At 39.7% G+C, this 27,355-nt stretch overlaps 1 protein-coding gene across 1 annotated transcript in view; it reads right to left on the bottom strand.

The window, feature by feature from the left end:
* The window catches only part of CACNG3 (calcium voltage-gated channel auxiliary subunit gamma 3), a 123,315-nt gene that overhangs the window by 94,120 nt on the left and 1,840 nt on the right, over positions 1-27,355 (bottom strand). The gene's annotated exons all lie outside the window — the stretch shown is intronic.

The following is a 27,355-nucleotide window of genomic DNA, read 5'->3' as shown; positions in this document are numbered from 1 at the left end:
ACTCATATGTTTCTGATATTGAACTATTTGACAAGTGCCAAAGGTGAGGAATTCCATGTATAGGATGACACAAACCCTACATATTTGAGAAAAACAGATGTCAAATGGCTCAGATAAAAGATAGATAGATTCAGTGGCCTAATATTTTGAAAAAGGAAGTTGGCCTAAAGGAGATGAGATGCTCTTTAGAGGGAAAAAATAAATTATTTTATAGAAAGGCAAATAACATTGATAAACTGAGGTGGTTTCAGAGGATGGTGGCCCAGATGGTGAAGAAACTATATCATATAAAGATTGGTTGAAAGAACTGGGAATGTTTAGCCTAGAGAAGATTTTATAAGAGGGGACAAAGGACTGTCACAGAAAAGAGGGACTCTATCCAGTCTGCTTGGTTCCAATGTGCTGAATTAGGAGGAATGGGACGAAGTTGTAGGGAGGATAGAGAGCATTACAAGATATAAAATGGATAATTTTGATTATATTAAATTAAAACGAGTTTGTACTAACAAAACCAATGGAGCCAAGATTAGAAGAAGAGCAGAAAACTGGGAAAACATTTTTTGGAGAAAGTTCTCTGATAAACTGAGTTAAATTTAAGTGGATACAAGTCATTCTCTAATGGATAAGTGGTCAAAATATATGAACAGGGAGGCTTGGAGGTTTTAGATGAAGAAATCAAAGCTATCTGTAGTCATACAAAATGCTTTAAATCACTATTGATTAGAGAATTGCAAATTAAAATAACTCTTAGATACTAGCTCACACCTATCAGATTAGCAAATATAACAGAAAGGAATAAATGTTAGAGAGGATGTGTGAAAATTGGGATGCTAATACACTGTTGGTGGAGTTGTGAACTAATTCAACCATTCAGGAGAGTAATTTGGAACTACATCCAAAGTACTATAAAACTGTGTTGCAGCCTTTGATCCAGCAATACCTTATTATAAGGTATTGGTTATTATAAGGTCTGTATCCCAAAAAGAGAAGAAAAAGGTGGGCAAAGCCTATTTGTTCAAAAATATTTATAGCAGCTTTTTTTGTGGTTTCAGAGAATTAGAAATTGATGGGATGCCCATCAATTGAGGAATAGCTGAACAAGTTGTGATATATAATTATGATGGAGTACTATTGTACTGTAAGAACTGACAGGAAGGATGATTTCAGAAAGACTCACATGAACTGATGCAAAGTGAAGTGAGAAGAACCAGGAGAACATTATACACAGTAACAGCAATGTTGTATGATGATCAATTGTGAATAATTAGCTATCCTCAGCAATACAATGATCCAAGATAATTCCAAAGGACACATGATAAAAAATGCTATTCACCTCCAAAGAAAGAACTGATGAAGTCTGAATACAGATCAAAGCATAATAATTGTCATTTTATTTTTTCATGTTTTTGTCTGTCTTCTTCCAAAATATGACTAACATGAAAATATGATTTGCATGATTGCACATGTGTAATCTATATCAAATTGCTTACTCTCTTAGGGAGAAGGGAAGGGAGGGAGGAAGAGAATTTGGAACTCTAAATTTAAAAAATGAATATTAAAACCAGTTTTTACATATAATTGGGAAAAATAAAATTTCAAATTATTCAAATTATTATTCAAATTAAAACAGACCAAAACCAAAAACCAAAGTTGTAGAGAGACAGATTTTGGTTTGTAAGGAAAATTTTCCCAATAGTAAGAATTATACAAAAGTGGGATGAGCTGTCTTGGGAAGAGGTGAACGTATCCTGAGAAGGGTGGCCAGGAAGCTGAATATATCATGGAAGGAACAACTGAAGAAACTGGGATATTTTGCCTGGAGGGGGGAAAAAAGATTTATTTATGGGGGAGGGGAGATATTTTAGTGATCTTCAAGTATTTGAAAGGTTTCATTTTGCTTTTTCTTTTGATGATGCATTTTTGTTAGGTTTAGTGTTTCTTTCTGCTTTTCCAATGGGGAGGGAGGGAAGGAAAGAAAAGAAATCCTTACCAATTGGGGAAAATTTTTAAATAAAAAATGGAAAAAAAAGAAATTAAATTAGACTTATTTTATTTGGCCTCAAAGATTGGGTGGAAGTTATAAAACAATAACAAATTTTAGCATTGATCTAAGGAAGGGCAGCCTAGAGGAAGGAGTGCTGAATCTAGGAAGTAGAGGATCTCAGTTCAAATATACTCTATGCCACTAGTTACCTGAGCAATCTTAGGTACATAATAACCCCTATAGGCCTCAGTTTCCTCATATGTAAAATGAGTTGGTTAGACTAGAAGACATCTGAATTCCCCTTCAGATTTGAATCCATAACATATGATTCAACTACAATCGATTGCCTTGGGGGGTGATGAGGTCTTCATCCATGGAAGTCTTCAAATAGATGCTGGATGTTTGCTTGTCCAGAATGACCTGCAGAGGCAGCTAAATGGTAGGTGAATAGAGCATTGGGCATGGAGTCAGGAAGACCTGAGTTCAAGTCTAGCCTCAGACATTTACTTGTGTTATCATGGGCAAATCACCTCACCTCTGTTTGCTACAATTTCCTCAATATTAAAATGTGGATAAAAACAGCATCTACCTGCTGTACTTGTGAAGATCAAATGAGACAATATTTGGAAAGCTCTTAGCATATTGCCTTGCAAACAGTAGATGCTTAATGAATGCTTGGGTCCTTCATTCCTACAGGTTAGACCAGATACCTTCTAAGCTCCCTTCCAACTGTGAGCCCATAAGATGTTTCCATGTTGAAAGCAATCTGCAGCTCAGTCAGAGATAAGTTTGCTTCCTGGTTTCACAATGCAGGTTTTAAACTCTCTCAGGCCAGGCTGAGTTCATCTGACCTTTAATATTATTGAGTCAGGCTATAGTGTGCAGCGTTCCATGCCACCCTCCCTGCTCCCCAGTCAGGTAATTGGGCTGGCTGGAAGCAATAGATTTCTTTTCCGGGGTAGTGGTAAATGAAGGAATGATTCAGGAAGAATAACCTTTTTGCTGCTGCACGAAGATATGTGTGTGTGTGTGTGTGTGTGTGTGTGTGTGTGCGTACTTGTCATCCTTTATAAGTAATTTCCCTATTAAAAATACATCACTTGCTTTGGGATGCCCAGAATGCTTCTATTGCTGCTTCCTTTAGATAGCAGAATTTGGAGCTATGGGGGTTAATTTTTCTCTTTGTTACTGAAGACTTCTTTTCCCTTCCCATGAATGGAGGTTTATGGAAAGAGCTTAGAGCTAGATTTTGAGAACAGACTATCTGTCATCTAACTAGAACAGAGGTTCTTAACCTGGGGTTCACAAACTTAAATTTTTTTTGATAACTATATTTTAATAGAATTGATTTCCTTTGCAATCCTATGAATTTTATTTTATTCATTTAAAAATGTTATTCTTGGGGTGGCTAGAGCACCGGCTCTGGAGTCAGGAGGACCTGAGTTCAAATTTGACCTCAGACACTTAACACAAAAACTAGCCTTGATCTTGGGCAAGTCATTTAACCCCAATTGCCCTACCTTCCCCCCTCTGAAAAACAACAAAAAATGTTATTCTGTGAAGTAATCTGTAGGCTTCACCAGACTGCCAAAGGGGTCTGGGACACAAGAAAAAGGTTAGGAACCCCTGGTCTAGATATACTCCTGATAGACTTCTGGTCCATTCCTGGTCCTGAAGGGCTGCAAACCACTTATGTAAGGGGCAGAGCTGGTATTTGAAAAGGAGATTATTAATAATCTCCTTAGGCATCACTTTCTACATTTGCCAACTGGAGAGCAGAATTGTAAGTGCAGTGAAGTGACCCAAGTTTGGCCTCAAAGTTCACATTTAGAAGGCACTCAGCACTTGTACTCCTTTAGTAGTTGGATAGAATTGAGCTTTCCCCCTTGAGTAGAAAGGTTGTTTCATTTTTTTTTTGTCTTTGCCTCTCCAGCACTACCATAATTCCTAACATATAGTAGTCACTTAATACATGCTTATGATCAATTGGTGTTTTAAGATAAGAAGCTATCATATAGACCATCTTGCCTACCAGAAGTCACATGTCATGTGAACTCCTCCTTAAACTAGCCTTTCTCTGGTTCCTCCCCTGTCAGTGGCCAGGGAGTTATTGTGGGCACTAAACAGGGACTTATGTCCCCAATCCAAAGTTTCTTTCCATATTTCCCTAAGGATTTATCTTAAAGATTTGATTTGAGGGTGTCTTTCATGCCCAGAAGGTACTCGACTGGATAATAAACAATAGCTAACATTTATATAGCAATTAATATGTGTCAGTTATTGTACTAAGTGCTTTATAATTATCTCATTTGATATAGCCTAAGTAAGACAATGCTTTTTTGTTGTTCAGTCATTTTTCAGTTATTTTCAGTTCTCCATGACTCCATTTGGAGTTTTCTTCACCAAGATACTAGAGTATCTTGTCATTTCTTTCTCCAGCTCATTTTACAGATGAGGAAACTCAAGTGGATACGGTGAAGTGATCTGCCCAGGGAAACGCAGCTAGTAAGTGTCTGAGGCCGAGTTTGAGCTCATGAAGGTGAGTTTTCTTGACTCCAGACCTGGCACTCTGTCCACTGTACCATCTAGCTGTCCCAAGATAATCTCTAAGCTTATTTCCAGGTCCAATAGTCTATATTCTGTACCATACAGTGCCTAACTACTGTAACATTCTGTGTTTTATGTCCTGAGGTTCCTACCAGTCCCTAAATTTTGCATTCTCTGTTCTAAGGTTCCTACTAGCTTTAATAATCTATGTTTTATGTTATAAAGTCACTCCTCAAATGAACATTCTGTGTTCTTACAAACACAATGTATGTGTGATGACCAACTTTGATAGACTGGACTCTTCTCAGCAATGCAAGGCTATAAGTCAACTCCAAAAGACTCATGATGGAGAGAGATGTCTACATTCAGAGAAAGAACTGAGTTTGAATGCAGATTGAAGCAAACTACCTGCTCTCTTTCTTTTTCTTGTTTGGTTTTGTTTCCTCTTTCCCATTATTCATTCCATCTGATACAATCCTTGTTTATAACCTGACTAATGTCTAATGTGAAAGTATGTGCAGATCTATACCTGATTGTATGCCGCCAAGGTGGGGGGGGGGGGTCGGAAGGGGAAGAAAAATTGAAACTCAAAGAACTGTTTAACTGAATCTTGTAAACTAAAAATAAATGAACAAATCAATAAAGAACAAAAATTAAAAACCAAAAAACCAAAACATTCTGTGTTCTATGGCCTCATTTGGATGTAGCATTCTATTATTCGAAGGAAATTTCCATATGGTTGGACCTTATTATTTCAATGAGTACAAGTTCTCCATGCCATCCTCTCTCTGAGCCAATGACACACATTAATTCCTTTCTCTCACCAGCCCTGCCCTTGTGCCAAGTTGTATCCATCCCAGTGCCCACAAGCAAGTAGCCAATCTACCACTTAGGGACCAGGCTACCAAGGATGGCTCCTTCTATATATGGGGATGAAAGTGCTAACAAAGAAATGGTCAGGGTACCATTACCTTGGATCACTTGACTGTGCCTTATTCATGGTCTCTGCTAATGCCTCTAACCCTGCTGACCACAGCCACCTGCTTCTGCTTTCCCCTCATCCTATGATAGTGACATTAACTCTGTGAAACCCTGTCTAGTTCTTACTACCTGAATTCTCACATCCATCTCATTGTACCCCAGGGTCTCACTTGGGACACCCCATCACTGTGAAATAGATAATGTTTTACTAAAGATTTAGACACTGTGAGTCTAATTCCTCTAGGTATTAGAAGAGGATGCCCCTTTGTAACACAACTCGTGCACTTAACTGATAGGATCCCCATCAGCATAATTTCAGAGTCTCATTCCCATACTTTCATGGGGTTGGGGGGAAGATGGGTGATACCTGATGACTACCATAGAGTCAGAAAATATGGGACTGAGTTTGGTTCTTCCATTTACCTGGTAAGGTGTGTTACCTTGTGTTCATCTCCCTAATCCCCTGCAAATGGGGACATTGTATTATTTGTATGATCTATTCCATAAGGATATTGTGAAGATAAGGTGAATAAATTTAGTGAATTAAAACACTTATTAAAAGCCAATATTTATTGAGAAGCAGCATGGGATAATGGAAGGAGATCTAGGATCAGAGTCAGGAAGACCTGGGTTCAAAACCTGCCTCTGACATATATTCCCTATGTGCCCCTGGGAAAGTTATGCAATCTTTTAGTTCATGAAGAAATGTTCTAAGACTAAAAGTTGCACAGTAAGTGACAATCTGCATGGTGGAGGGAGTTTCATTACTGGAAATGAAATCACAAATCTGGTCTCTCTCCACTCCTCCCTTATCTTCCCCCCACCTCCATTAAGAATGTACATAAGCACTGGGGATAATACAAATGCAAGAGAGCAAAGGAGAGAGTCTTTCATTCCTATAGGAACAACAACATATGTAGGAAACTGATGGCCAGGGAAAAGAGATTTGGTCTGGGAAATTACAGAGATTGTTTGTAGATCCATAAGGGAACATGACCTTTCTAGAAACAATGGTAATATTAATTTGATTATAGTTCCCAGAGCAAGAAGTGAAAAGCAGGCTGGGGGTTCTGTTCCATGCTTGGTGGCAGATAAGACAGCCGAACTGACTGGCTTCAAGGGATCTGAAGAATGATCCATTGATCTGGGGCTCACTAGATATGGTAAGGAATGTGAGTTTGTCAATAGTCACCAATCAGGATGACTCACCACCAGAGGGAAGTTCCAAAGATGAGGGGGTTAAGTCTCTCAGGAGGTTTAATGAGATCATTAGAGTAAAATTCTCTATTAGCTAAAACGGAAGCCTGGCCTAGTGCGTAGAAAGACTTTCTGAGCCACCAAGCACAAACCTATGGGCCATAGTTCTCATTTATTTTAGCAATGATATAGAATTTAGCTTTGAACTGCGTGGGACCATGTTTCTTTGACTATCTCCCATCCTGCCTAGTTCCTTCCTCACGCTCTACCGCACACAAACACTTTCCACTCCTCTGCTCTAGTCAAATCAGCACTACTTTTGCTTTTAGAAAGGGCATGTCAAACAATTGCCCTATTATTTCATTCACCATTCCTGTGACTTCCCAAACCAAAATATCCCTGCCTGCCCCTCCTTCCCTTCTGTGTTGTTTACTCCATTAGAGTGTAAACTCCTCCTCCCTTCCAAATGCCCTAAACAGAGATACTGAGGGATGTCCACAACTGCTTTGACATCACATTTCTCCAAAATGGAGCACATTGCCTTAGGCTTTGACTTACACCAGGGAATTTAATGGAATTTTCAACCTTGGAAAAACCTCTTCAGAACTCCAGACTAACCTCTCTTTGTGACCAGTCTGGTTTGGAATATATCAAATCTAAAGTCAAGGTTTACCTGTCAACACTTCCCCCCACCTGCATACTGATGGAAAGATAGAAAGAAGGCACCTCATGTTTGAAACTACTGGGGGAAGAATTGTGTATGAGTGTAATGGGAATGCAAATTTGGAAGATCTTCCCTGCCCCTAGGCTAAAGTGCACCAGAAGCCTGGGGAGGGAGGCTTGTTTTTCAGTAGATACTTTTTGATTGGCCAGTGGGTCAATAAGGTTGTTACATTCTCTGAGCCAGGAGAAGGCTATATAAGCCCTGATGTGTAGCTTTGTTTTGGGACTCACTTTGAAAAGTGTTCTGTGATTTGATCTGAATTCTGGGAAGCTGTTGTTGAGAGTCCCCCGGCTTTGAAAAACCCAGATTTGGAAACCCAGATATTGATTGGGTATGGATGTAATGGTTGGACAGTTTGGAAATCTGTCTACTTGATCTGTTTCTGTCTTGATAATTCTGCCTGTATGCTTTGAAGTTCTGGGTGCTGACCTTTTTCCCCTGAACAAGGTAAACGATATATGTCTGACTGATTAAAGTAAGCTTGTTAACCCATTCTGAGTTGCTTTCCTTTATCAAAGCAGATCCAAGAACCTGTATGGGAGGCAAACCCTGAGGACGCGCTTGGGGTGCTTGCTGCTACAATGAGGAGTTGTGTATGAACTCAGCCACTAGTGAGCTGTGTGGCTATGAAGAAGTTACTCTCTTCTCTTGCTCTCCATTTCCTCATAACTAAAATTTGGGGGTTAAACTAGGTAATTGCAAGATTTCTTCTAGTTCTGACATTTTATGTTCTTAAGTCCCTGACATTCTAACAACATACATGACTCTACCTCTTTGGAGACTAATAGTTCATGTGTATGTAGACCTTTAAGAGCTACAAAGCATTTCTGTACAATAGCACTGGGAGATGGGCAGTGAATACATTATGACCCCCATTTAACAGTTGGGGGTAACTGAAGTATAGTAAGATTGAGTGACTTTTCCATGGTCACACATTTTAATCATTGTTGCAACCTGGAATTAAATCTAGACCTTCCAATGCCAAGTTAGGTACTCTTTCTACTATATCAAACTACCTTATTCTCAATAAGAAGTTGAACTATATTCATACTCCATGTCGCACTCACAATACTAGTTACCACTTATGAAACACAATTCTTCATTTTCCAGTTAAAAGTGACTGATAAGACCCAGTAGTTGGAGTTTAACCCCCCCCCCCGCCCCAGCAGGAAAGCCCCCATAGATGCACACCTAATACCTCTTACTTGTACAACCAATGAAGAAAAGAGATGTCCACTTTCATGGACTTTCCCCCAAAACTCAGATAATAAATTCTATGACCTTTATATATATGAGTATAATGGTGTAGTGGAAAGAACCTTGGACCTGGAATCATCAAATCCTCCCTCAGTCCCTGAGTTGGGTGACTCTAGGCAATCTAGTTAGCATGATATAGTGAGAAAAAAGCTAAACATTAGAGATAGAAAACCTGGGCTAAAATTCCAGATTTTCCTTTCACTCCCTATGTGACTCTAGGCAGATTACCTAATCTTTTTGGACCTCAATTTCCCTGTATGTAATATGGGTTCTAATAATGACTATAGATCTATTTCAAAGGGCTATTGCAAGGATCAAACGCGATAGTATGTTTGAAACATTTTGCATACATTAAAGCATTGTGGAAATATCACTAGCAGTTAGTGGCAAAGTGGATAGAGTGCTGATCCTGGAAACAGGAAGACTTGAGTTCAAATCCAGTATCAGACATTTACTAGCTGTCTAATCCTGGGCAAGTCACTTAATCCCGATTACCTTAGTTTCCTTAATTGTAAAATGAGCAAGAGGAAGAAATAGCAAATCTTCCAGTACTTTTGCCAAAAAAATTCCCCCAAAGTGGTCACAGAGTCAATACTACTGAAAATGACTAAGCAACATCAAACATCAGCTAAGTGATATTTCACCATTCTCTATTCTACTTCAGAGTCTGATACAGACTTATATCCCTGGCCCATGTTTTCACTGCTCTCCTGTAGAAGTGATGAGCAGTTTAGAGTCCACATATCAGATTTAAGTATCCATCTCAAGCAGTTACAGTACCTGATTGATTGGAACAGCTATGCCCACAAAGACCATTTCTGAGAACTCTTTATCAACCTGCAAAAAGCTGGTCCTCTCCCAACCCAGGGAGGATACTGGGAAAGAGGGTTGTTTTAGGTCCTTGCAGTCAGGACTGTTCTACACCACCCTCCCACCTCCCCCAAGCTCCCCTACCCAGCTCCCCTACCCCTAGCACAGGAAGTTCTGATGAAGAGGAGGTCAGGGCTTCACCCTCCAAGCCTAGAATACCTCCTGCCTCTGAGCTCCAACCCAGCTGACTTTCACTGCTGAGCCTCAAATCTGGCCAGAGGCTATGGACTTGGCCTTAGGCGTGGATATTGAAGGCCTGGGGATGGATAGATATATGTTTCCCTGCCTTGAAAAGGTCAGGACCTATCAAGGTCCAATTAATCCCTGACCGTTCTGCTCTGTGGGACAGAGCTGACCTGAATTAAGGCTTGCTACTTTTGTTAGAGCACTGACTCCTGTGGAGCTGTCCTTAGTACTGAAACTGCACCCTGCTTGAGACCATTCTGACTGCAGATTACCTGACTGCCTTTTGCCTTGGTTCTATGCTATCGACTTTAACCCTCTGGTCCCAGCTGGCTGATAAGGCTGTCATCTGAACCATGCCATCCATAACACTCTTTGTGGTCCTGCTTTGTACTCTGTGCTACCCACAAGGCCAGCAGGGATAAACCTGATGCTCTCTAGGTTACCTTAGCCTGTATAATCCATTAGCTTGGTTCTGCCTAATCAAACCCAGCCTTGTTTAGAACTAAGTCATGGGAGAATCCTTGCCCCCCCCCCATCCAGAAATGACTATTTCCTCAAATCTTAGAAAGTCCTTTATTTCTACCTCTATTGGGCATTTATTCTGTTTGTATCATATGTGTCTTTGTATGTGTCTTATTTTCCTACATGACAATGAGCTCCATGAACAAGGACAATCATAGCTAATATTTATATAGCGCTTTAAGATTCACAAAATACTTTACCAATATTATCTCATTTTATCTTCACACTAGACTTTTGAAGCAGATGATATTATTATCCCAATTTTACAGGTGAGGAAACTGAGACAGTGGTTAAGTGACTTGACCAGGGTATTATTCATCTTTTGGAATTCTCAGAGTTAATCACTGTATTGTATTAAGGAGGCATTTAATAAACATTTGCATTATCAAACTATTTTCAATCTACTTGGAGGGGAGGTGGATATTCCTTCCTACTCACCCACCTTATGAGGTCTCTGAGGATCTCAGTTGTTTTTATTGGAGAAGGCAGAACCAGGCTGCTGATATCAGTTCATTTGACTATTGGCAAGCAACTCTTCCTGAAAAAGTTTACCAGTCTCTGCCCTCAGTGACCTGGTAAGGTATAATATTGGCAACCCAAGGAATAAGGAAACTGAGTTCAGATGTGGCAAGAGCCAAAGGACATGACTTTGTTATGGGGATTGCCTACCAAATATGTAGCCAAAAGACTGGAGTTTTAGTCTCAGACCTGGAACTTATTAGTTGTATAGTCTTGGGAAAGTCACTTAATTTCTCTAGGTTTCAGGTTTCTCATCTGTAAAAATGGAAGTGACACATTTATCCTACCAATTGTACATGTTTGTGAGGATCAAATAGTATAAAGTATGCAAACTGCTATATAACTTTTAAAGTGATATATAAATAGAAATGCTAGATCCTCACCTCCCCCTCCTCTTTCCCTTCTTCCTTTTCTCTCTCATACTTCTTTCCTTCCCCTCATCTTCCTTACCCTTTCCTTCCCTTCCTTCCCCTCAACCTCCACTCCTCCATTTACCCTCTCCTCTCTTCTCCCTTCCTTCTCCCATCCTCCTTTCCTCCTCCTCCTTCCCTCTTTCCCTCTTCTTCTTCTCTTTCCCTTTTCTTCCCATCCTTTCCATTTCTCTTTCCCTTCCCTTCCCTAGTTCTCTCCTTATCATTCTTGAATGCATATGGGTCATATGTATTATTTTCCTCCCTCTGCCCCAAATCCCTTCTTTGGATAAAACCTAAATATGATATTTAACTGCTTTCATTTTTTTTCTCTCTGTGGATGTTTGTAGATGTATGTATGTAGGTATGTATATGTGTGTATACCTTTAAAGATAATTCATTTTAGAGATGAGAAAGAGCTATATTTTAGGGTGATCTATGATTATACCAATAAATGATTTCCTGATTCCAAGGCTGTGTCTAAATAGGATCTGATGGAAACTTAACAATCTAGTCACTCACTTAAGTGCTACCCAGCATTCTGATATTGGTGACAGCTATGTAGTGGTAGAAAAAAACCCTGAACAGAAAGTCAGGAGAACTGGGTTCTGGTCCCAAATCTTTTTATAAACTAATTGTATTTTCTCTTTTTTGGCACCAATTGACTCCTCTGTAAAATTATGACTTTGAATAAGATGATCAGTGAGGCTCCTTTTAGCTGACATTCTATGACTGAAACCAGAGTTAGTGTGCTTTAGAGACAAGAAACAGATCACTGATGACATTTAGACCTATATATGGTCAGCCCACTCCACTTTTGAATTTCTATAGCACTTTAAAACTTGCAAGGCTCTCTTCCATCACCACTTCTGTAATGTAGGTAGTGCAAAGGTTATTATCCCCATTTTAAAGATGAGGAAACTGAGGCTCAGAGAAAGGTAGCTACTTGTCAATGGACATTTGGTTGATAAATGTCAGAAACAGAATATATCACTGAAATCCCAAGGCAGTGCAGAAACTGGATTAAAGGATCTGATACTCAAGGCCAAATAGCTTAAGTATTAGAATTTAAGATTCTTGAGGGTAGGAATTATTTCATTTTCATTTATCTTCGGTGCCAGTTTCTGGTATGTGATAAGTGCTTAATAAATGTTTGCTGAAGTGAATTGAGTTAAATTAAGGAAAGAAACCTCATGCTGAGATGTGGGTTTGTCACATGTGAGTGATGGTGCAAAGCTCCGACCCCATATAGAATGCAAGCCTTCAGCAGATTTCTTTAAAGAAAGAATGATTTAGAAATACCCCCAAGGTGCATTCTCTTTAAATTAGAAGTTGCCTGGATGGCAAGAATATAAAGTTGTAGCAGCACCTATCATTAAGTTGAGTAGTAGCAGTTCAGTTACTTTGTTGTGTCTGACATGTAAGACATTTGAATACTGCATTGTTCTCTGTACAGAGCGTGAGATTTTGCCTGGGCTCTGTCAGCGTTCAGGAACAAAGAATCAAGACACTGCGAATAGCCCAGGCCCCGTCATGCTTTCTTGTGGCAGGATGGCTTTTTAATCAAAGGCACTTCTTTTCGTGCCTGACGAAAGCTTGCTTTGCCTCCTTACATCTTGGTTCAGGCTGAACAATGGCTTTCTATAGCTTGAACCATATAGAACTCAAGAAAGAAATACAAGAAAATCTGTTCAGTGTTGATGTTTTGCCCCAGAGGACAAGGCAGCAAAGATTCCTAAAGGAGAAGGAAGGAGATGAGAAGGAAGGATGGCAATGAACCAGAAGGAAATAGCTGGTTCAGAGAGAGATGATCTCTAGAGTCTTTTCCAATTGTTACCTAGAATTAAAGATCCTCCACAATCTTTCTAGCTTTATTCTATTCTACTGTGTGCTCTAACCAAGTCAGACTATTTACTTTCTCCCTTTCATTCACTCAGCAAGTATTTATTAAGCATCTACAATGTTTCAGGCACTATGCCAAGACTGAGGATGCAAAGGCAAAAATATAAATAATGCCTGCCCTCAGGAAGCTTATATTCCTTGCTTTGCATCTGACTTTCTCTCATCACTGAGACTTTATTTATGCTCTTCTTTATGTAGTACCCACACTCCCACATTCCTTTGTAATGGATTATCCCTGCCCCAGTCTTCTCACATCATCTACATACTCTATTACTGAAATTCTTCTCCTCCTTCAAGGCTTGTCTCAGGTGCCACCTCCTTGATGAAACTTTCCCAGATCTATCTCTACTTCCATGCCAAAGTTGTGGAGTAGTGGAAAAGAATATTGGATTTAGATTCATGAGCTTTGCCACTCATTTGCTCTGTGACCTTGAGCAAGTCACTTACCTTCCTGGAGTTTTAGCTTCTTTGGCTGTAAAACAAGGATAATAATATCTACCTTGCCTACTTCACAGTTTATGAAAGCATTTTGTTAACAATTAAATATCACACAAATGCAATCAATTATTATTGTTTTGAAGCATTACTGCATGTCTTAGCTCTCCTATGAAATTATAAACATGGTACATTGGAAAGTGTACTGGACTCTGAGTCAGAAGACCCAAGTTCAGATCTCAGAATTTTCATTTGCTGACTCTGTGGTCCACCTGTCTTGGTCTCATTTTCCTTATCTATAAAATTTAGGCATTGAACAAGATGATCTCTTAAATCTCTTACACTTCTAACATCCTATAATTCTAGGTCTAATATGCTGTAATCTATTATTCATTCCAGCTCCAATATTAAAACCCCCTATATTTTAGGGTAGTGTGCAGCTTAAATAGTCTCTGTGTTTTTAGCTCTCTTCAGGCTCTAACATTCTGTGATTTGGGGCCCTGGGGAAAAGGAAAAAGAAAAGGAAGGCAAGAACAAGGAATAGACATTTATAAGCACCCACTGTGTGTCAAGTACTGTGCTAAGTATTTGCATATTTATAAATATTATCTCATTTGATCTTCACAACAACCTTGGGAGGAGGGCATTATTATTTTTTCCCTCATTTTTATAGTTGAGAAAAATGAAGCAAACAGAGGTTAAGTGACTTGCCCAAGGTCATAGCTAGTAAGTGTCTGAGACTATATGTGAACTCACATCTTACTGACTCCAGGCCCAGTATGCAATCCACTCTGCCACAAGCAGGAAAAGGAAGCAGGGAAGACAGCAGTTTTCCGACGTGAGTCTTTGTTCCATCATGAAGATCTTGAGTCACTAACCTGACTTGCTTCCTTCCACACCTTCCTCCCATCCCCACCATAGAATATGTGTTTTAAACTTTTAAAAATGATATCATTCCACTTAGAGTGTTAAAAATGACCAGCCTTGTATAGAGACATCAGAAAAGAATAGAAGCCTTCATTTTTGTTTTTAAAGTTATATATTCCAAGGTGAGGCCCATCCTTTCCCTCCTACTCCTGTGTTCAAATATATAAGGAGTAACCGGCTTAGATTTCTTTCTCTGAATTTGTCCATTTCATGCACCTTGGTTTCATTGATTCATTTATCCATTGAGCCCCTTCATTGGGTCCAGCATTAAATTAGGCCTTGTGGGAAGACACAAGGAAAATAGAAGATGGACTTTCATGGAGTTTGCAATTTAGAAAGAGAGAAAAGATATCCAGATAGAAAATCTCAACGGTAATAATAGCTCAATTTCTGTAGGTCTTTACAGTCAAAAAGTATTTTGTATCGATTCTTTAATTTGATCCTCACAGCAGGCGCATGAGATAGACAAAATATGTTTTGTTTCCTCCATTTTACAGGTGAACAAATGGAAGTCTAGAGAACTTAAATCAGTTATCTAATGTCACACAGCTAGCAAATGACAAAGCTAGGATCTGTACTTAGGTTATTGTGACAGAGGAAGAGCACATGTGAAATTCACCTACAAAAAAGAGTTCATCTGAAAATGGACTACAAGTGCCATATGAGTCAACAGTGTGATACGGCTGTCAAAAAAGCAAATGCAATTTTGGGCTCCATTCAGAGAGACACCATGTCTAGGAAGAGGGAGGTGATGATCCTGCTGCACTCTTTTCTCTCTTTACATGGCTGGAGTATTGGGGGTGGGGTGGAGAATGCTATATCTTAGGAAAGAAAAGGATTAAGATGGAAGATATCCAGAAGAAGGTAACTAGAGTGGTGAAGGGAACTGAGCTCATGCTGTGTGAGAGTTGGCTGAAGGTCCTGGATCTGTAGCAAGCCTGGAGAGGAGAAGACAATGGAGATATGCTAGCCATCTTATAAGCATTTGGAGGGTGGACACATGGATGAAGGTTTAGGCATATTCTGCTTTACTCCAGAGGGAAGAACAAGGAAACTTGTGTCGAAGTTGCAAAGAGACAAAGGCTTAATGTGAGGAAAAAACTTCCTAATGATTAGAGCTATCAAGCCACAGGAAGTAGTCATCCCTCTTCACTGGAAGCATCTAAGAAAAGTCTAGATGACCAGTAGCTGAGTATGATGTAGAGAGGATCTTTGTTCAGATGTCGTTTGGACTAGATGCCCTTTTCCGTAGCTTTTAGCTGTGAGGTCGTGTGATGATGTGTACAAGGTCAGTCAGTAAGGCTTATCAAAGCTTTATCAAAGCTTATCAAACTGAGCTGAGCACTTAAGAAACTTGTTGATATGGATGGGTGAAGTTTCTTTACTTGTAATATAAGTCCTTTGGAAATCCAAGTCATGCATCCCTACCACTACCAGCCCAGTTGGAAATGTTTTCTGGGGCTGCCCCAACTATCTTCCTGGGCGAGAACAGAACCTAGAATATTAATGTAGTACATTGTCTGAATGTATTCCCTCCAAAAGTAGGACTCCCAGATAAAAATTCATTAAAAGCAGATTGCTTAATTCAAAGATTTCAGCCTGAGTCCACTAGGTCACGAGGATCTCGGCCATGTCCTTTTCTCTGTTCAACTGCCACTTTGCGTCAAAGACCACATTGGGCACAGAAAATCAAAGCAAAGCTCTTTGGAGACCCAGTTACTGTGATATCTAACAGACCTTTGATTCCAATTAACATCACAACCACTTGATTTTGTTTCAAAATACCTCAAGCAATTCAGTCGCATCCCAAGGCTAGCATCTTTTACTAAAAGTCATTAAAAACATACACACCCCTCAAACCAGTGCCCACTCTGAGATATGCTTTTGGCAAGGGGTTGTTTTCATCTGATAAACATCTAATTTGTTTTGCTCTCATGTAATTTTCAAAAGGTCATAATGCTTTGTTTTAAACATGATTCCAAATGACCAAGCTTCAGCACTGAATGGATTTGCATGACTGAGAACTGGCATTTTTAATGAAACTGTCTACAGAGGCTGAGAATGGCAACTGCAAACAGTTATCCCCTTTGCAGTATATTGCTGTAATTTGCCAGGTTTTCTCCCTGCATTTCAAAGGCTGTACAGTGAACACTGTGGACCATACAGTGGAATATTTTCTGTCTAGAATCCCATTTCCTTTAGATCTAGGAAAAAGTCATAAATTCTTAAGCATCAATGAGGGAACAGACCCTTTAGCACGTATACTCCCCCTTTCAATTTCCCACACTTAAATTCTCCCTTGAAATAATTGAATGGTTGTCACAGGAAAGAGGCATTAGACTTATTCTGCTTGGCCCTGGAGGGTTGAACTAAAACCAATGTATGGAAGTTAGAGGGAGTCTGATTTGATTTTAGTATAAGGAAGAACTTCTAGCACTGAAGCAGCCCTAAAATGAATAAAGAAGTGCTTTTTACTCTCTGACTATGTACCAAGCATTGAGGATAGAAACAGATAAACAAAACAAGTCTTGCTCCCAAGAAGTAGACATTCTATTCAAGGAAGACAACATGAATAGGAAGACCTAGAAGAAGGGCCAGTGGTAAGGTCATAGGATCTTGGGAATCAGTGTTTGTGCAGTGGAATAACTTGCTTTATCAAACCAATTTTCCATTCACCCAGGTTTGCTGCCTAGGGGAACCACCCTTGACTCCTCTCTCTTTCTCACTCTGTATGTTCAATCAGATACTGACTCTTGTTGACTCTACTTCTCTCAAATTCATTTTCTTCTCTCCACTCACATGGTCACTACCTTAACCAGACTCTCACCACCTCTTGTTTCACTTATTCCAAGGTCTCCTAATAGATAATCCAGCGTCTGTTTTCTCCCCCCTTCATCCTCTACAGAAGTGACTGATTAACATTCCTAAAGCACATTTCTGACCATGTCACTTCTATTAAAGGGGCCTTGAATGGCTATTACCTTCGGGAAAAAAATGCAAACTCCTCTGATTGGCATTTAATCTTCCTCATAATCTGGCTCCAGCCCATATTTCTAGGGTATTTACTTATTACTTTCTTTTTGCCCTCTAAGTTATAATCATACTGGCCTACTTGCTATGTCCCATATGTGAAATTCCATTTCCCTTCTCTGTGCCTTTGCACTGGCTATCCTTCACATTTGCAAAGTTCTCCCTCCCCACCTCCATCCCCAGGATCCCTGAGCAATCTTCCAGGCTCAAATCAATAGCCACCTCCTTCAAGAATTGTTAATTCTCTTCTCCCACTCACTGCATATTTATTTTCTATACATCCTTCCCTTATCCATCTGTGAACATATTGTGTTACCTAATAGAACATAAGCTCCTTTAGGGAAGGCTTCTCATTTCTATATGTTCACTTATGTGAATCCAGTGCCTTGAGGAGTGAGGGGAAGTGGAAGATGACTTAGGCTTTTTTTCATTCAGAGAACTCTCAATGAATGTTTTTGGCTCACAAAACTGATATATACTCAAGGTAGATCTTGAACTCAGGTCTATTCTGATGTGTGACATATGGAAGGAAGGGACATCAGAAAGGCCTTGTGGATGAAGTTGTCCCTCTTTGAAGGAAGGGAAATATTTCAGCAGGTGAAGATAGTGTTTACAAAAGCATGAAATCAGGAGAGGGTACATAGGAGAGCTCAGGAAATGCTTGTTGGGTGGTTTGAGTTAGATAGTGAGCTCATTGGTTGAGTCTAAGCAAAGACTGGATAACCATTTGTGAGGAAAAGGGGGAAGTAGACTCATTCTCATATATGGCCTTGACTAACTGATGTCTTAGCTTCCTTCCAACTCTGATACTTTGAAAAAAATAATTCAACTGGTTCCTTTTACCAGTGGTTGCAACATCAAAAGAGACAAAACAATGATCATTTTTCCAAGGCTAGGGTTTCCAAATCAAAATTCCTGACAATTGGGTTGCCTAACTGTACAATCGTATCATATCTGACATTCCCAGGGAAGTCTGGATTAGGACTGTATCCTTACAACTATCAAACATCTGATCAACTCATCTGGTTACTTTGATTGCATGTTACTAGGTACCTAGGTGGCATAGTAGACAGAATACTAAACCTAGAATCAGGAAGACCTGAGTTCAAATCCAGTCTCAGATACTTATTAGCTATATGCCTAGGCAAGTAATAATAACTAGCATTTATATAGCACTCTAAGGTTTACAAAGCATTTGATAAAGATCTCATTTTATCATGACAACAACCCTGGGAGATGGGTACTATTATCATCCCTATTTTACAGATGAGAAAGCTTAATCTGTCTGACTCAGTTTTCTCATACAAAAAATGGGAATCCTAATAGCACTTATTGTGAGGGGAAAATGAGGTAATACTTGTAAAGTTTTTTTGCAAACCTTACAGAGTCATATAAATGCTAGTTATCATCATCATTGTTATACCACTTGACATGGTGGTTTATATAGGATATACATTGCTTAGCAAGGGGTTGAGGGGAGGGCATTGAGAAGTAGAAAGCTAAAATTCTATGTTTGTCTCTGTAGTTCACTATAACCCTAATTAGACTTTCCTGCTCAGTATCTTAGCTTCTAGACTTAGAAAATTGCAACTATAAAAATACCTGTTTTCCTTTCTTTCTTCCCTCCAAACATACAATGTCCAGAACATTAATGAGATACTATTGAGGAGGTACTTTAAATAATTTTGACATGGACTGTCATAGAAACTTAGTCTATTTGGTCCTTGAGGGCAAAACCAAGGCCAATAAATGGAAACAACAGGAGTGTCTCTAGTTCCTATAACCTGAAGCAGGATTTCCCTCTACATCAGGAGCTCTTCACCTTTTTTTTCAAGGACCCCTTTGGCCATTTGATGAAGCCTCTGGACCTCTTTTCAGAAGAATATTTTTAGGTGCATAAAATAAAAGATATAATATTTCCAAGGAAGCCAATTATGCTGAAATTTAGGTATAAACATTTATTTTTAAAAGTTCATAGACCCCAGGTTAAGAATCCCTTCTCTTGCAAGGATGGTTAGGTGGCACAGTGAGTAGAGCACTGGCCTTGGAGTCAGGAGGACCTGAGTTCAAATCTAGCCTCAGACACTTAACACAAAAACTAGCCATGTGACCTTGGGCAAGTCACTTAGCCCTAATTGCCCTCCAAAAAAAAAGCAAAAAAAAAAAAAATCCCTTCTCTAAAACCCCTCAACTGGATATATAGTGTCTGAGGATGGATTTGAACTCAGGTCCTACTGACTCCAGACTGGTATTCCATTCACTGCGCTATCTAGCTGCCCCTCTCTTGCTTGTATTTCAATCACTAGATGGGAGCTGAGGACACTAAACATTGACCAAGGCTATAAGTTAGTCAATGACATACCCCAAACTAGATCTCAGGACTGCTGCTGCCTTATCTAGCTAGCATGTGTTAGTGAAAAACCTTTTGGTTTTGATCCTGAAGTCAGAAGCTAAGTGACCTTGGACAAGTCATTAAACTTGAGTTCTCAATTGTTGTGTCTATAAAATGGGGATTAAAAGACTTGTACTACTCATCTTACAGGCTTGTTGTATATATGGTGCATATTTGTAAACCTTTAAAGTATTGTGGAAATGGTGAGAGCTAATATTCTCGGTCATTTGCCACGTCATTTTCAATGCTACATCTGTATTTTCCCATCTTTTGGCAAGATAGACCTCCATGTACCCTGCAGAGGCAAAAGGAAAGGGCCCTGAAAAGCCATCCAAACCCAATCTGGATGTTTTTATGAGCTCATGTTTGCAGCTGGAGTAGAATCCACCCAAAGGGTACATTTCCCTATTTACTTTATCTGGCAAAATGAAACTCTTTGGAGTTGCAGAAATGGAGACCAAAAAGGCTATTTTTTGCCTGATTGTAGCACAACCCTCCCTCATCTAGGGAACCCTTGTAGGGATGAGAGTTATGCCTACTTATAGTATCTTGGGAAGGTTTGTCCTGAGAAAGGGAAAGGAGTGCCACGGAAAGAATAAAGGACTTAGGTCTAAAGACTTAGGTTCAAATGTTGGCTCTGCCACTTACTAACTGAACAAGCAGATCATTTCATTTCTCTGAACCCCACTTTCCCTATTTGTTCATTGGGTATATAGCACATCTAAATTAAACAAGTTCTTAATGTATATGGAGCACCATGTCATGGGAGATATAAAATTTAGCTAATATATTTATTCCCTGCCTTTGTAAAACTAACAGACTAGTAGAGGTACAAGACATGAACAGAGATAGCTATTATGCAAAATAATGTGCCGAGGGAACAGGAAGAGTAAACAATGTACTATCAGAGACTTTAAGGTGAGAGATCATCCAGGGAAATCAAAGAATATTCCTAGTGGAAGCAGCATTGTAGCAGAGGTCTGAAGGATAGTTAAAAACCTCACAGGATAGAATCAAGTTATAGATTTGAAAGTACTTTGTAAAGCCATAATAGAAATGTAACTTATTATGATTATTCTTGAAATGGCCATGAGGCAGCATGCAAAATATTGTGATTGATGACAATGAATATGAAATGGTCTTTGTGAGACTTGAGGCTGAAAACTTGGTTCAGCACAGACATGCCTTACATAAGGAAAAAAAGGAAGGATGAACAAGGAGGGGAACAAATCCATTTTGTTAAGGAAGCTGAGGTACAGATAAGGAAAGTGTCTGACATTGGGAGCCATCAGAGTCTTTGATGGAGGTGAGGGCAGCAACAAATGTTGATTAAATATGTATGGTGAGCAAGGTCCCATGCTGAACTGTAGAATCCCTCTCTTAATATGGATCAGGAAAGGGAATATGCATGTTACTATGTGACAATTTAGTACATAAGAGAGCTCAAATGAAAAAGAACAAAAGATTCAGGGATAGAGAGATCAGGTCTAGTGAGGGCTGTGTAAGGAAGATGAAGGAAAACTTCATGGAAGAGGTGGTGTTTCTGAAGAAAGACAATGATTTCAATGGGTGGAGATTAAAGTTTGGGCAGTGTCTCTTCCCAGGATGGGAGATAGTGTGCAGACACAATGGAGTCAGGACAGGAAGAACAAGATGAGAATGTAAATAAGGAATATTTTAGTTTGATGGGAGCATCTAGAATAAGTCTAGAACCCCAAGTGAAGTTTGGATTCAGTCAAAGGGCCACATTTGAGGCCATAGAGAGCCACATGTGATTTCCAGGCTGTAGGTCCCACAGCCCTGATCTAAGGTCTGTGTTGGAGATGAGCATAAAGAACCAACTGCTCACTCATCTGATTGGGGAATGACAAAGAGTAGCTTCCAAGAGCATCTCAAACATCAACTAGACATTGTCAGAGCCTTAGGACTCCATTGGAGGAACCACCCTCAGACAGGTGGGAAGGTCTCAATAAGGTGTGTCAGATAGACATATAGCATGCAGCTGGGCTGTGGGCACTTCTTTAATCAGTGGCTTTTCCTCTGGTGCTTATGTTGCCCTGTCTCCATGTCCCCTGCTCTCACAATTTCTAAAAAACACAGTGACAAGGTGACTCCTCCTAGGGGATACAACCACTAGTCACATCCTCTGGGTGTTCCACTGAGCTGATCAGATCCCTTGGGGTGCCTAGGAAAGTCACATAATAGGGGAGAGAACTTAGGAATCTGTGACTGAGTCAGCACCCTATAATGAAGGCCACTCTCAAATGTCTCTGTTCTTGACATTGCTTGGCTCCCTATTTTGCTAGGGCAGATGGCAAGGGTCCCTTTCTCAGTCACCAATAGTGTTAGGATGCTGAAGCCTTCCAAAGTAGCATTGATTAAAGGTGTCTGTCTTCTGCTTTCTCCCTTCCTTTTCTGTGCTGTGCCCCTGTATGCTGCTGGCAGATAGAATTGGGAAGAAGTATTGTGGTGCAGTAGACAAGCTGCTGCGTATAGAGTCAGAATGTTGTTGTTCAGTTGTTTCAATTGTGTCTGACTCTTTGTGATACCCTCTGGGGTTTTCTTGGCAAAGATACTAGAGTGACTCACCATTTCCTTCTCCAGCTCATTTTACAGATGAGGAGACTGAGGCAAAAATGATTTGCCCAGGGTGACACAGCTAGTAAGTGTCTGAAGCAAGATTTGAAAACACAAAGATGAGTCTTCCTTACTGCAGACCCAGCACTCTATCCACTGTGCCACCTTACTACCCCATAGAATCAGAACACTTCTGTTCAAATTCTACTTCAGCCACTTGCTAGCTGCGTGATCTTGGGGAAGTCGCTTTTCCCTTCTGAGTCTTCATTCCTTCACCTACAAAATGTGGAGAAATGATATTTGCAACATCCGTCTCACAGGGTTGTTTTGAGGCATGTGCAAACCATGAAGGGCTATGGAGATAGCACCAATTATCGTTAAAAGAGATTAGAATGCCCTCAACCCAAGTAAAAACCAAGAAAATCTTCTCTCTTTGGCCCTTAAAGTCCTTTACAAATCGGCTTCAGCACACATTATGCCAATTTCACACACTGCATTACAACTAAAGTCTATTTGTTGTTCCCCATACACAACATTTCATTTCCTGCCTTTGTATTACAATACTCCATGCCTGGCATTCATTACTACCTCCCCTGTAGCTCATAGAATCCCATTTCCTTCAACATTCAGTCCAAGTAACATACCTTCTGCCTAAAGTCTTTTTTGGTCTCCCCTCTTCCAGCTGTTAGACCTATTTCCTTTTATTGTACATATTTTGCATTTACCCATGTATATTCCACCCCCTCCCTCAATTGATTGTAAGTTCCTTGAAGACAGAGACTATTTTAATTTTTGTCTTTTGTGTCACGTGCCTAGCACAGGGTAGTAATTAATTAATGCTTATTAAATAAATACATGAACACTTGCTCAAACCGGTTTCTGAATTTTATATCACTGCTACAAAAAATGGAAAGCCCACTACCAAGGATCTATTTAATTAGCTAGGGAGGAGTGGTATCAGGATGGGAGTGTTGCTATTGGTGGTGAAGGAAAAGACGTGCCACAGCGGAACATTGCTATAGTGTAATATGGAGTTCATGGACTTGTCCATGGATAGATCTCAGGGAGTCTGCCAACTTGAGTGAAAAACAATTGCAATTTTATTTGAATATGATGGATTTCCCTTGTAATCCTATATATTTTGTTCTCTGCATTCAAAAAACTTTCTTTTACTCTGAGGAATCTGTAGACTTCACCATACTGTTAATGGTACAGAATGGGTCCAGAACCCCTGCTATAGAGGATCTGCAAAAATGGATACATTAAAGAATATCTTGGGTCCAAATATCAGCGTGATTCAAGTTGACAGTGACTGAAATTGGCTTTCTCAAGAGAGTTCACCAGTCCTAGGAGGCAAGTTGGATCATCTGTATTTTTGTTTTTCTCATTTCTCCTACTAAGGACCCTAAAATGCCAAGCCAGAAGGTGTGAAAAGTTTGGTTATAGTTCAGGGCTTTGCCCAGGTGAGCATACACATTTTTTGAGAAGAAACTCAGTGTTGCTGGAAAGAACACTAGACTAGGTAATGTTGGGTTAAGTGATATCACTTCCACTTTCCAGATTTGTGATTATGGGCTAGTCACTTGAATTTTCTGAGTCTGTTTCCTTATCCACAAAGTGGGGAGAATAATACACTACCCTTCTCTGTCTTCCCTCTGAGATTACCCACAAATTTATCTCATACACAATGCACATAGACATGCATACACATGTGCAATACATATTATATAGAATATGGATATATGAAATGCATGTTGATATTATATATTCCTATTATAACATATACAATTGTCCATATTATAATATGTGCTACCTAGCTACTTATGTAATACATTATATATGTACACATGTGTATGTATTATTATACACACATTTATGTGCCTACTTATTTGCATGTTTTCTCTTCCATTAGAGTGTGAGCTTCTGTGGGCAGTGGCTGATTTTTCCTCTCTTTGTATCCCCAGTGATTAGCACAGTGCCTCATGTACAATAAATGCTTAATAAATGCCTGTTGATTGCCTCACTCTTACTCACCAGATCATTGTGAAGATCCAGTGAAATAATATGTGTAAAGTTATTTTGAACCACAAAGTGCTATATAAAAGAGAACTCTTGTTTCTATTGTTTGGATGCTGAATAAAAAGGAGGAGAGAAGGGAAGAAGCCCCCATTAACTTAGGGAAAATATTGGGGAAATGAAGAAGGTGCCCAAACTGGGTCTCCCTGACAGCAGCTGGATTGAGAAAATAGCATGAGCCTGTTCCATTGTGGTTGAGAGCAGTTTCTGTGGGCTAGTCACAATCTATGTAGCAGGGGCTGATCCTGCCTTTTCCCCCCTTTCCAGGAGCTATGCATGCTTCTGCGGCAAACCATACCTGATTCCACTGTACTGCTAGAGACCCTGGTAGGAATTCTTAGCCTGGTGCCCTGGCAGCAATGCATTTTGAAGCTTCAGTCAATGGGCAGGCAAAAATTCTCTAATGTGACTGACTACACTAGACAATCACTATGCCCTTTGCTTTGCTCATATTTAGAGGAAAAATTGATGTGGAATAATATGCTACCATTCGGATGAAGTAAGAGTGGGTGACGTCAGAGCTTTGTGTGACACTAATATATGAAGGTAGCAAGAGACCTTAGAATGTAGAATGTTGGTGCTGCTACAGAATGTTAGAAAATAAAAAATAGGGAATCAGACGTGGGAGGGAAACCATAGAGTGTTAGAACATGATAAGAGTTGGTAGGGACTTTGGAACAAAGAACATCAAATGTCAAAACTGGGAGATGACTACCTCCTCATTTAAAAGATATGGAAACTGAGATTCTCTGTGGTGACAAAGATGGGACCTAGGTGTCCTGACTCCCAGTTCAGCATTGCTTTCATTATATCAAATTGCTTCTCAAGTGGCTTTTCCACAGCTGCAGTCTCACAAACTGCAAATTTGTAGTATTGAAGACTGAAGTAATTTTAGCTGTGCTACAATCAGGACAACAGTTTTCCATGGTGTCAGGACTATGGGAAGAAGGCTGAGAGATGATGTAATATTACACTGGCAAGTGAAGTCATAGCACTAGCTGCTGAGGCATTTGCACAGATTTTTTTCTGTGCAATTTTTTTCCAATTAGTGTGTGAGATGTACACCATTAAAACAACAATAATAGCTAGTGTGTATATAGGTCTTTAATATTGTCAATGGGTGGGGTGATGATAGGAAGGTGGGCAGAGGCCATCTAACCATGTAGCATAGTAGAAAGAATGCTGGATTGGAAGCCAAAAGAGCTAGATTTTAGAACGATGCTGTCATTAACTATCTATATGATGACCTTGGGCAAATCATTACCCATTTTTGGCTTTAGTTTCTTCATTTATAAAATATCTATCTGTGGGAGGTCCTGACTCTGGGATCCCTAAGAGTGCTTCCAGCTTTGATATTCTGCTTCTGTGCAGCAGTGGTATCATCTAATGGAAAAATTCAAAGTCAGAATACCTGACTCTGCTACTAACTTGATGCAAGACCTTGGGCAAACCACTTCCTCTCTCTGGGTCTCAATTTCTCCATTTGTAAAATGAGGAATTTGGACTGGTGGATTTCTCACATTCCTGCAGCTTTATATTTGGTGTGTCTGATCTCTTTTCCCATTGATGGAACTCTTAAAAATTATGTTACTTTAACTAACCTCTCTTCCAAGTCATTCATAAAGCTTTTACACTCACTCAGTAAGAGAAGCACAGTTGCCATGTTGGACTCTCATCAGTATTCTGAAACAGTTGTCTTTTTCCCTGCCTTATTAATCACTCACTTGGTTTGAGGTTTTTATTCATCACTATTGGTAAGTTACACACAAACAGCAACGCAGACATTTCTCAGTTAGTGGGTAAATGCCAGTCATTGAAAAATCAGCACAGAAAACATGTGGATAGAGGGGAGGAAGAGACTCTGGCTTTCATAGACTCAAAGGATGTTAGATATTCAAGGGACATTAAACATTGACTGTTAGAAATTGAGTGAGCCTTAGAACACATCACATTGAATGTTGGACCCAGAAGGACCTTTGAACATATAGAATGTAGATATCAGAACTCAAATAGACCTTAGCTACTAGTCCCATCCCTTCATTTTGAAGATGAAAACTGAGGTCCAGAAAGGGGACATGACCTCTCTGGGCTCCAGTTTCAGGGGCTTCTCCAGGTGTGCACATCACTGTAGCTGTTGCCCCAGGTTGTTCACAGATTCATCAGTGAGTCTAAAGGAACCTCAATCTTGGCCTTCTATTTTGGTCAACTTCCTCCATCCTCTGATCCCTAAAGGTTTTTTTTTTTCTTTCTACATGATCTGCCTAACAGTTTCTATTGGCACTTGTGTACTGCACTATCTCCCTTCAAACCTCTTTTTCTACAGTTAGAACAAGTTTTATAATAAGAAAGATTAACCAGGATCTTCTACCACAGCCAAACAAATACCTCCGGGAAAGGCAAATATTTAGCCTATATTCTTAATTACAATTTGGAAGATACCCTTCTAGTTTAAGCCAAAGACAAATTTTGAGTTAGAAAAACCAGTTGCAATGCTGCTGCATCTTGAGGAATCATACTACCTTAGAATCATCACATTTTAGATTCATAGAATATTAAAATCATAGAATCACACAATCTGAGAATCACAAAATATTAGAATTACAGAATCACAGAAGTGACCTCATAGACCCTCTAAATCAACCCATAAACAAGGTATTCATTCCCCAGATGACGTACCCAACAAGTGGCCATGCTTTAGCTTCCAATGACAAGCAGCTCACTACCTAGAAGGTATCCCATCAATCTGAGGGGACCATAAGGAAAATAGATCTCTGGAGTGTGTGTGTGTGTGTGTGTGTGTGTGTGTGTGTGTGTGAGAG

Source organism: Petaurus breviceps, unplaced genomic scaffold (assembly GCF_028583685.1).
Source record: "Petaurus breviceps papuanus isolate PSGF00001 unplaced genomic scaffold, PetGlider_PUasm1.0 138, whole genome shotgun sequence".
Lineage (NCBI taxonomy): Eukaryota > Metazoa > Chordata > Mammalia > Diprotodontia > Petauridae > Petaurus > Petaurus breviceps.
This window is presented reverse-complemented; position numbering and strand designations above follow the sequence as displayed.